The sequence below is a fragment of the Platalea leucorodia genome (genome assembly GCF_965183815.1).
Source record: "Platalea leucorodia genome assembly, chromosome: 5".
Classification (NCBI taxonomy): Eukaryota; Metazoa; Chordata; class Aves; order Pelecaniformes; family Threskiornithidae; genus Platalea; species Platalea leucorodia.
This window is the reverse complement of record NC_138827.1, coordinates 66,357,539-66,369,305: the sequence shown is the minus strand read 5'-3', so window position 1 is coordinate 66,369,305 and position 11,767 is coordinate 66,357,539.

Genomic DNA, 11,767 nt, shown 5'->3' with positions numbered 1-11,767 from the left:
TCAATGTCTTGCAACTGTGCTCTTCCCAGCACTTACCTGGCACCTCTAGTCTATACAGGAACCCAGAAGCACAGAACTGCATGTACAGAAATGGGCATTTAACAAGAAAAGATAGTCAACAAAAGTTATTCAGACTCGAAAGAATTCACATTTTGTCTGATGTGCCCTTTTATTTTTAAATGAATGTTAACCTAACCATACATATATGCAAACATTAATATGCATAAAGAGAATCATTATATGAAACACATACTAGTCGACTGCTGTATTTCTGCACAGCAGGTCAAGGTTGCATCTCAGTTCATAAAGACAGATTTATGAGAATATAACACAACCTCTCATTACTGGAGGTGGTGACCTTTATTTTGCAGCAAAAAGTGGTGCCAGTTCCCTTCCAATTTCACACTTTATTTATTTTGCTGCTTTTCTCAGTTGACTTGCTCAGCTATTTGTTATGCTGCCGTAGTTGACGTTCCCTTTGCTGAACTGACCTGCTGAGAGAAGTGCCAATCTTCCAGACTCAGTCAGTGTGCCCCCATTGAGTTTAATTTTACCAGAATGAGTCTGGTTGTGGTGCAAATGGTCGCTAAGAAAGATTAACGTGAGATACTGTGCTTTGAAGATCACACAGACTGGCTGGTTATTTTACTAACCTAGTTTAGATTCTGACCCATCTGCACAGTGGACAAGATCTTACTTCACAACTAGCTTTTGTAAAATCGAACTGGAAGAAACAACAGAATGAATAGAGCCTTCTTAAAGGAAGTTGGTATTCAGAATCTGTATCTCTGAATATATAGGTTTTCTCTTAATTTTCATTCCTGGCTGAAATCTATGCATGTCAGTGTATTCCAGAATTTCAGGGTGGGGGGAGGGAGGGAAGTATATAATAAAAACCTAGTTTTCCATCAAAAAGATCTGAGATTGGAAATCTTTCAATCAGTCTGATAGTAACATACTTTCTTTTGCATACAGCTTCCATGTAAGCTACTTATTCTATTTAAATAATTGTAGTATTTTTGTATAAGTGGTTTTGCGTGTGGTTTTTTTTTTATTTTTATATGATTACATAGCATTTGAAGGAAAAATTACTTTGGTGAAATTTTATGTGAATTTCTAGGTATGATAAAAAAAACACCATAAACAGGTATTTTGTATCTATATAGCAGCTATTTCTCCAAGAAGCAACAAAATTAAAAAACAGTATTGGAGGAAAAACTCTGTTGGGGGAAATATTTAAATATCTCTCACTAAATACGGCCCAACAGAGCGCTCTGGTGACTGTAAGAAATGTTTGTTCATCTTGCATTTAGTTTTTGAGGGGAAACTGTTTCAGTGTTTGAATTATTGGAAGTAGTTTGTATTAAGAGCTTCCTTGAAATGTAGGGGTAAGCAGTTGCAACTTGTTTCTATGAGGGTTATTCTGTGAAAGAAATTTATATACTTCTATTAGAGTAGTTATCCAGTGTGTTAAAGCAGGGTGTGTGTATTATAGTATCTTGGCTCTGGGCCGGTTTTGTTACCCTGTAGGGTTAAGGAAGCAAAAAATATCACCCCTGCTATCCCACCTGCTGTAAAGAAATCAAATAAGCTGTCAGGTTTCTGCCAGAACCTAGAGGAGATTTGTATGGTGCTGGAAGGAGATTGCAGAGGATCAAAGGAAAATATAGAGTAATTTTTAATCTTCTTTTACCAACAGCACATGAGCTTTATGAAAAATCCTCCTTCTCTGGGTGTTTTCTTATTAAAATGGGCTAATTCAGGGAAGATGGAGAGAGACTTCAACCCTTGATCCAGGTTCACAATGATGTTTAACGAAAAAGATGCATTATTAAAAAGCCTCACAAAATCAGCATCAGAAGGAAATCTCATTTGTAAAAAACATACCTCCTGTAGGTTTAGTTCAGAGAAGCATCCAGAACTGTGATGGTGGTTTTTGATTTTATATCGTCTTTCATAGTGATTATGAAAAAGTTGTTTATATGATTAGAATATAGCCGTGAGAGATACTTGCCGTTTAAAAATTTGCCACTCAACAAACTAGGATTTTACAGAAATTAAATTTGGATTTTTCCATAGAAGCCACACATTTCTATACATTGTAAATACAACTTTTGTGAGTATTCTGAACAATTGTGTTGAACTATGCTGTACTAAGGATGTACTTAGTCCCCATGAAGCACCTATAAATACTGTTTTTTCTAATGAGTGAAACAGGATCATTGCATTGTTGTTAGTCTTCCATAGACTACAGTCTCAGTTTCCTGTCTGACTTGTCCTCTGGTAGTACTACTAGTAAATCTTTCACATGAACCATCATTAATTTAATTCATTTCTATTAAAGAACTATTATGGATACAGTTTCAGTTGATTCATTCATCTAGTTACTGACCAGACCAACATGTCTGAACTTGCTTGATGAGACAAGAATGCAGAAGTAAGTACAATTTTATGTAATAAGCTGTTATGTTTTTTTTTCTCCTTTTAAAAATACTTCCTTATTCCAATGTTATTACTTACGTGTTTAGAGTTAGGCACACACTTAAGTGATTTTGGGCTGGTTGGCATCCCAGATGTTTACTCTTCGTTTTGAAAAGATCAGGCCCAAATGGAAAACTCTTGTGAAAGGCATTATGTTCCGTCTCCTATCTCCTGAGACAGGCAGTCTTGCGAAGGATCTCTTTTGGCTTTTTGTTGCTTTGCGTGTGTGCCATGAAGCTGTTGCACATGAGAGATGTTATGAATCCTGCGTATTAGTTGAAGTAATTTTGCTACTAAAGAAAAGAACAAATGATATTACTCAGCAAATAATTTGATATATAGCAGTCATCAAGGTAGCTTTTACCTAATGAGTTTGAAAGGGGTCTCCCACCCAGCGTAGTCTCACAGGACCTGTGACATGCAACTTGCTAGTATCGCATCATGAGTTTCTAGTATTACAGTGTACAAAATATTCCATGTTCGACACGGTCTTCTGTTGACTGATTAGCTTTGAAACAGTATGATACTGGACTTTGAATGTGCTTTTTTTTTTTTCAGTTTGAATCCAGTACTTTCCCCTTTCTTTAAGTACAGGCTGATATCTAGGCTTCCTACCTGTGTCTAATCTGCTCATTATTTATTCTCTATTACTGGAAAAAATAGTAATAATACTGGAAGGCAGCATAAGCTTTGCTGAATACAGATTAGTGTTCTGTCATTTGGGAAAGAAATATGAGTTGTCCCCAGCTTCTTGGACAGCAGGAACATGGCAAAGGGCAGACAGTTGTTCTGTGCCTTCTAGGCGTTATGAACGCTGTGTAAATAATTGTCCTTCATTCTCTAGTAAACATGTGCACCACAATGACTGTCACACAGGAACAACTGGCTGGTTTTAGTTGTTTAATGACTTCTCGTGAGAATGCTTTAAGAGCTTGTTGAGCTTAGAGATGTCATTGTAGATACTGGATAGCAGCTGAAGACAGCCAAAACTTATGCAGCATTTCCCAAACAACTTTTGCCCTCTCTGTCTCTCCCAGAGAAGCCTTTTCCTCTCCAACTAAACACCTGGCAGGCTGCAAGCCAGTGACTTGGTGAGGAAGCCGCTAGCCACAGGGAGTGCAGGTCTTTATCACAGTAGTTTTTGGTAATGCTTTGTTTTCTTTTTTAGCAGCCCAGTAGGGTTGGGAAACAGGTTTTCTGTTATGTGCTGGGATTGTCTTTCTATGTCTGGTTTAGACATTAGGAGTCAGCAGGTGACAGAACAGAAATGACAACTGGGACAAGGATGCTGAGAGCCACTCTTGGCAAGAGGGTATGGCACAGTGTTGAGGTGGGGCAAACAGAAGGAAGCCGGTCTGACACTGCAGCAGCAGGGGCTGAGGGGTGGATACAGGTTTGGCAAGGCCACTGGTAAATGCTTCATTACTAGCTGCTTAGAGTTCCGGGAACGGGCAGCGGATGGTGGTGTCCTCAGTTGCTATCTCCTTCATTTACTCACACCCTCAAAATACTTTTCTGAAAGCATCTTGTGAAACTCCTGTTGTTGTTCCTTATGTCATGGTTTGAGCGTCTCCTGTACCTTCTTTATTTATTCCCAAGCCATACCATAAAGGAGGAAAGAAGCTAGCATGTTAAAAAAACCAAAATGTCACAGAAGGTGACCTAGGTTCTGTTCATAGGAGCATCTATAACTAGTGTCTCCCAGTCAAATTCACCATAGAGAAAATAACTTTCACTTCTCTTCATTTGTCAAGACAAAGGAACTACAGTCACGCTCACAACTTTTTGAGAAATCAGTAGAAAGTCCAATGAACAGGAATTCTGCTTGTTTTGTGATTGTCTATCTAAAACTAGGTTCCATTTAGTTTCATTTTGTTTCATTTAAATGGGAGGTGGAAACAGTTAAATAATACTGTGATAGTATATTTATAGTTGATAACTTTGGTGCCGATGTAATGCATTTCAAGGGGTTTTGGAAAAGCCCCTGTAAGAAATAAGACTATGACTTTGTAAGCTACTTATGCACATGCGTAAGTTACTCGTTTTCAAAATTATGAGCATGTAGATTGGCATTATGAACTGAACTGGCATTCAGCTTTCCCTCAGGCTTGTTAAGGCAAAGCGTAGGTGTTTTATTTTTGCAGTAATTAATCCTTTAAATTTATTGCTTATATGAACCTACCAAGAAAATTATTTTGTGATGTTTTTAGAAATCTTATGTTGATGCTATATGTGTATACATACACATAAATGAGTGTATAACTCTGGTACTGGTGTGTATATATATGTGCGTATATATGTAGTACCAGAATTATGTACATTGTGTATATATAAAAATATATTCAGAAATAAAACTCTTAGAGCAACAGAAACAAAAAACTAAGAAAGGGCACATTTTTAAATGAAAATAGAAACAGAGTCTTAAAAATTAAATGAAAAGCCACTAGTAGAATAGTCTCCTGTGAAAGCATAAATTATCCTCAGGCCTGAACTCTTTTAAGTACTCAACCTATAATAAAACTCATGCTTCAACCTGAGCAGGAATGCAACCCTTTCATAATAATGAAGTAATAAAATACATACAAGTATACTTGCCCCCTATTTCCAGATAAAATACCTAAGCTTAGTGCTGCAACAGTGACATCCAGTGACTAAGCCCGTTAGTTCTAGACTTGATCTACATTTGGAATAAATGGACATGGATGGTAAGGGAGGCTTTTTTTACTAAGCTGCTTAGTGAAGCACTGGACTCAATGAGAGGATAAACAGACACTACAGGAGAATGCAAAACATGATAAATAGCTAATCTAGAAAAATTATGTAAGTGATTAATTAACCCATAGCTGTTTCAGAATTAGACATTTGCTGAGCCAAGTGGGGAATAAATTATTTTAAAACAAATGCTTTATCCAGTGAGGCAATTTGTTTAACAAGACTATGCAGCATTTCATGCCCTTTTTTATTATTTAACAAAAACAGAATTCAGTAGGTAGTACTTCTGTTATATTTTGCTTCAGATATGATCTACCTCAGATTTAAATATAGCTGTATGATGGGAAGTTCTTTCAATTTTTATCAAATTAATGAAATAAAAAGACAAAAAAGAAGTCGGAAACCTTCCTTGTGTAGGGAAGGTGGCAAAATGCTTACCGCCTTTTTACATGAGAAGCCCATTATTCCATTTTGGTTGAAGTCAGTGTGAGTTTTATAATGAAATTCAAACCTCATATAGCTTCTGGCTCTAAAAATGAGTGACATCTGGTACTGACCCGATACCCTACTTCCTCAGTTATCGAAAAGGTTTTTGATTGGAACTGACTCTTGAAATCTCCACGTTATTCAAAATGTTACATGATATGTTCTATTCTTCCTGAAGAAGATTGTAATCATACTATAGAAGTAGCTTATCTCTGTGCTTGTCAAAAAGGTAGTAATAGGAACTAATTCTTTAGGATTTCAGCTTCAAAGCATGCTCCAAGTTGCCCGCTTTTTTTACTGTTAAGAAACTGAGAATGAAGGAACAAGTATATGAATTATGTAAGCTTATAAGCAAAAAGAAATGCACAGAAAAACTGAGTAAAAACTAAAAGCAGTGTTTTAAGAATTAACTTACAAGTTCATGAAGTGGAAATCGTGATGTGTTTACTTGCTCTAGATGTCATATTTGTTCTAGACCTCAGCCTCAAATTACTGGGAAGTGGAATATAACATCAGACTTACTCTCAATTTGTTTTTAAAGTGGTACGGACTAAGAGAATGGGAAAACTGAAAAAATGTATTAAAAGGATATATATGGTCATATCTAGAGTAGTGCAGAAGTAATGATACATGATACACCTTTCAGCTCAAAACAATGGGACGCGTACTGCATTTATCAGAAGTGTGGTCCACAAACAGACCCAGCTCACTAAGTAGACTGAGAAACCAACACTCATGAGGCAGTGCATTGCATAAGTATAGGTAGTTTATCATAAAATGGATTATAATGAAGTATTGGTTTAACAAGAGCTCTGATTCAGGTCAGGTTTTCCAGGGGGAAGCTTTTTATTTCAATATTGCCATTTTGTTTTCAAAGTTGATTTTTTTTTTTCTTGAAAAGCAGCTTTATATTAGTAATACTTTTAAAAGAATTGGAAAAAAAAAAAAAAACACAAAAAACAATTACCCAGCCTAAAACAAGAAATGTGAAAGTTTGTCACATCTGTCCTTTGGCAAGAGGCAATGGTTTGACTAGTGATACCAGGAAAAGAACAAAAGTTTAAGTCTTAGTCACAGTTTCATTGCTTTGCTCTGCTTGCTTTAAGTGGTTTTCAAATTACAAAAAATACTGTGTATTTAAACCCCCTTAATCTGGTGTCTACAAAGTAACGTTATATTCTGCCCGTACGCCAATACTGTATTTCTGTAGGATAGAAGAAGATAAAACAGTTTTCAGCTTAAAGAAAAGAATAATTGTTAAAACAAAAGAAGGACTTTTTTTTAGTCCTGGATTTGGTGGGAGGATAACTTAAGAATACAAACTTTTTCCAGGAGCCAGCACAGTGGCATCAGCTGACTGCAGAACCAGTGTAGTTTTGCTGGGCAAAACAGAAGTTTAATGTCAAGAGAACCAGCTGCTCAACATAAGACAACTGGGCTTGGAAATCAGAAGGGCAGATGCTGAATGTGTTCCTTGCTGCTTCTCAAACAGATTTGGTAGTTCAGCTGGGAAATCTTTTCAACCAGTAAGAAATTGATCTGATAATCAGTTTCCTCTCATTCATCACTGCTTCCTTTCCTCTTCTCACCCCTAAAAAAACCAAACCAAAACAAAAAAACCCCAACAAATTAGGATAACCCACTTATCCAATTTACCCTTGCTAGCCTTGATAAATGTTTGACTTCCAAAGCACGAAACGCTAAGACATCTGTTAGAAAATAAATTTGAGTGTAAAGCCCAAGAAACTTGAAGATTCTATCCCCTTTAAAATTGTTCCTACATTTCCATCACTCAACTTTAGTAATATAATGCCTTCTACATGTGAAGTGAGGACAGAAACAAAGCCTATGTTTTTAGAATTTCCTCATTGTACTATCTCAATATTCTGCTGTCAGGAACAAGTCACCCTCTCTGTTCATTCTATTTTCAGTCTTTAGAAAACACTTGAGATAGCCATGGTTTTTATATAAGAACAGGAAGTTACAGGAAAGAACAACAATAAGGGGGAAAAGAGGAGTGTATTTTAGAGACAGGTTTTCAAAGGCCAGCTGCTGGGTTCTGATCTTCCTTTCACCTGAGATCCTTCACTTTCACTTCCTTTCATGTGTTTTTAAGTCGGTTTTAAATATTAAATGCTGTAAAGACCACAATAAAAATAATACAACAGATACAATATAAAATAGTAATAGAGCCATTTGTGAAACTCTTATTAAAAGGAACTTGCCTTAAGTTCCTCTTTTAGAACTGGTTGGAGTTTTGAAGTTGTATGTCATCAACATGTAGATGACCTCAGCTGGAAAAGCAGGCATATACTTCAGTAGCCTCAAAAAGGTCAGCTAATTTTATGATAATGTAACACAACTACAAAACTGACTACTAATAGTGCAAATGTGGAGTCTGTGATAGGTAGCTGACTATCCCCTCCTGCAAGCATTTGCTGTGGCGTGCCATTGTACATGGGAAACAGCAACTTTCAGTGCTTTCAGAAATTCTGCAAGAGCAACAACCTTGCACTGTGTCTGTGCGGAGGAAAAGGCACTTGGGAGCTTTTGCCCTGTATGGTGACAGTGACTGCTACATCTTTGTTCTGACTTTAAACTCACTGGGGCAAGCCAACTATGCTAGTGGTATTTTTCCCATAAGCTTGCTATCTAGTTCCTTATGAGGATTCAGAAATACCCATACTTTTTCATCCAATTCAAGTACCAAGTAGAAGTATTCAGTTACATAGTTTGTTGAAGGCAGGAGACAGGAAGCTCTTGCGTTCATGAAAACTTTTAAACTAAGCAGTGGAAAAATGAAGTGGCATCACTAGGGGGCAACAAAACATCACAAACATCTATGTTGTTAAAGACTAAGCCATGTTGCACCCCCACTGAGGGTCGCATTTGTGTTACGACCTGAAGAACAGCTTGCATAAGAAAATGCTTTTGTGTTTTTCCAACTGTGTTATGTAGTACATCTTGCTTCAGGGATGACAGAGCTCAAAAAAATAATATTTATTATATATGGAAACACAAAACTTTTCATATAGTTTTGTTCTGCTTTATCTCTGTTCTGATACAATAAAACAATAGCAAGATTAGACACTTGCGCATCACTTTCATTTCTGAAAACCATGTATTTAGCACTATGGTTATGTATAATATATTCTGCTAAAGCCCATGCACTTTGTACAAATAAAGATGCACAGTATAGGAGAATTTGAATTTGAAGTTCACTATCTTTCCCTCCATCCCTTTCAATCTTGGCATGACCGCCAACCCAAACTGATGACAGACATTCCAGAAGTCAGTGACACTTCTCCAGTCCTCTGAAGCTATTAGGTTAGTTATTAGCCCTTGTTTTCCATTTTGCTGATGTCTTCCTGGCTCTAAGAATACTCCCAGTGTAAAACCAGTAATAGCTTGCCACACTGTGGTGGAAACGTAGGCTGTGGTAGTACCATGGCAGATGATGGAGAGAGGAGAATGGAGTATCTGACCTGAAGTCACTGGTGTGACTCAAGAAAGAGTCAGTCATTTTTGATCTGTGAGTTGTAAGAATTTTTCACATCCTAAGACTTTTACCATTAGGATTATTATCCTTGCCTACTTTCTGCAGACCAGTAGTCAAGACAGAGCTCTAAGCTAGGGACTGTTCTGGGATAGATAGCATATTCTCTCCTGTTTTTGCTGTTGGAAAAAATGGAGCTGTCACCAGAAAGAGGTCCATAGTGAGAGCTACAAGTTTAGAACCTGCAGTTGAAGGATTTTTCCTGTGTTCAGATGGTAGCCAGTGTGCCTTCTCAAGCAGTGTCTGTTCATTCATCAGGTTTGTAGCAATGGTCACCTCTCACATAAAGCTTCCCCCATTTTTTTTTTTTCAATCCCTGATCTCCAAGTTTGTGGGTAGCAATTCTATGCACTGTCAGAAGACTAAAATCTAATCATCTCAGCTTTGAACTCTCCAGAGCCAAACTACCTTTGAGTATTCCAAGAATTTGTACAAGGCATTTTTTTATGGCATCTCTGTTTTAGTTTACTTTAGCTGTACTTTTGCATAGATCTGTTTACTGATACATAGTGAGGCATAGAGGTCATAAAAAATGGAGCTGTAAGTCAAATTTTTTTTTGATCGAAATGCAGTATAAACTGTGCTCATGCCAAACTTCTTTATGGAACTTCTCAGTGATATGAATGATCTGGAATACACTCAGTAGCACCGGTCTTGTCTACTGCCCTTCAGACCTTCCTGCTGGGCCTTCTCTGTCCCTTTCTAATCTGTGATGTTCTGGGGCTGTAATCCCTGAGTAAAGCTATCCTGGCTATAGGAAAAGAATCATATAAATGCTCTTTGGACTTTCCTTTGACTGTCAAGCCCAAGTAATTTCAAAACAGGCCAGCAGAAAGCAGCTTGTAAAGAGGGCTGCAATATTAGGCTTGTAGTGGCCCTGCTGCATGTAAGTGTAATCTGTGAAAAACAAGCAGAATTTGGTAGCTAGCCTGCTGATATATGTATTGTAAAAAGTCTTTTCTCACACTGATTCAATAACATGTACAGTTCCTACTATTGCATAACTGGCCAGAGCTTGACTCTGTGGGTTGACCTCAGGAGTCATGTGAAATGGTGATCTTCCAAATTGTAATCTCTGTATTGGCAATTGATTCATGTAGCGCATGCTGTAAAAAAAAAAAAAAAAAAAAAAAAAAAAAAAAAAAAAGAGAGAGAGAGAGAACATAATGATAGCATTACATACTCCAAGGTTAGAAATTCCCTAAGTAAGGATTCTTGGGTTCTTCAGAACAGTAACAAAGCTTAATAAAATTAGTCACAGTTAAGTGATCTCTTAAGGAGAAGCTAAGTCAGTGAGTTCTGTGATTAGCAAGTTTTACTTTTTGAGAGATTTCTAGACTCCCATAGGACCTTAGAAAAGTGCTTTTCAGTGACTAGTTTTCGAGCTCACAGATTTCATCTTGCTGATCTTGAAAGCTACTTCTAAAAATGAACAAAAAATTTTTTTTAGAATCGTAGAGACTTTTTTCATTGTGGACCTCCTGATAACTGTCTTAAGCTATCAGCAGGTTTCTGGGCAAGCCAGAGGTTAGTGTGATTGTCTAGGCAAGGTCATAGCTGAATGGAATTCTTTGATCCCACTAAAGGCTCAAAAGAGTTTTGTTTCCATCTTCAAAATCCAATTCGAGTTTCAGCTGAAGCTTTTTATGTTGTAGTTACAATGCAAAGGAGTCCAGAGACCCTCCTGACAACTTTAAATTAGGAGGACTGCACATGGGAACTGGAGAGACATTAACAGGAAAAAGAAAGCAGAAATACTAATCTTGAAATGAAATACTGCTTCCTTTGAATTTTTCTTTTGGATATGTGCTCTTCATACACATGCTGGTATTTTTACTCTCATCCTGTTTTATTATTTACCAAAGATTTCTTAATCTAACTTTTAATCAAAATAAGGGGTTTCATTCTCTTATATGTCCCCCAAAATACTTTTCTTCATATGTGATTCTCAATTTATTTGACCATAAGAAGACAAAACGTGTTTTAAGACTGTAGCATTTTCTTGTTTTTCATGTCTGTGTGGAGTGTTTCTTTCAGAATTACTTTATTAGTTTGCACATCAAATCTGAGTGACTTGAGTGAGATTTTGTGGGAAAAGAAGGAATGATGCTAACACATTATGACACAAACTTTGAAAATTCTTTTTTGAATGTTCATTTTTAAAAAATATGTATTTCTCATTAAAACCAAAAAAGCCCACTTGAAGTTTTGACTAGGTCAAGTCCCTAGATTAAGAATATGTTTTCATGGACTGATAAATTCAGACCATACAGCATCCAGTATGACTGAAAATAAAGCAGCTCCTCTGTAAATACCTTGTAGAGTGGAGCAAATTTGAAACTCTCTCTGTTCATCCATGTAGACACGTTTTAAGAAAAGCAAAATGAAAAAGTATTTTATTTTTTGGAAATCTAGTTGGTTTTGTTTCTATTATAAATGTACAAACTGAGATGTCTTTAAATTGTGTTGTCATTTTAGTACATATGTTCTGGGCTGTCTTACTTGTGAGCCTTGAAGAAATTTATGGATAGC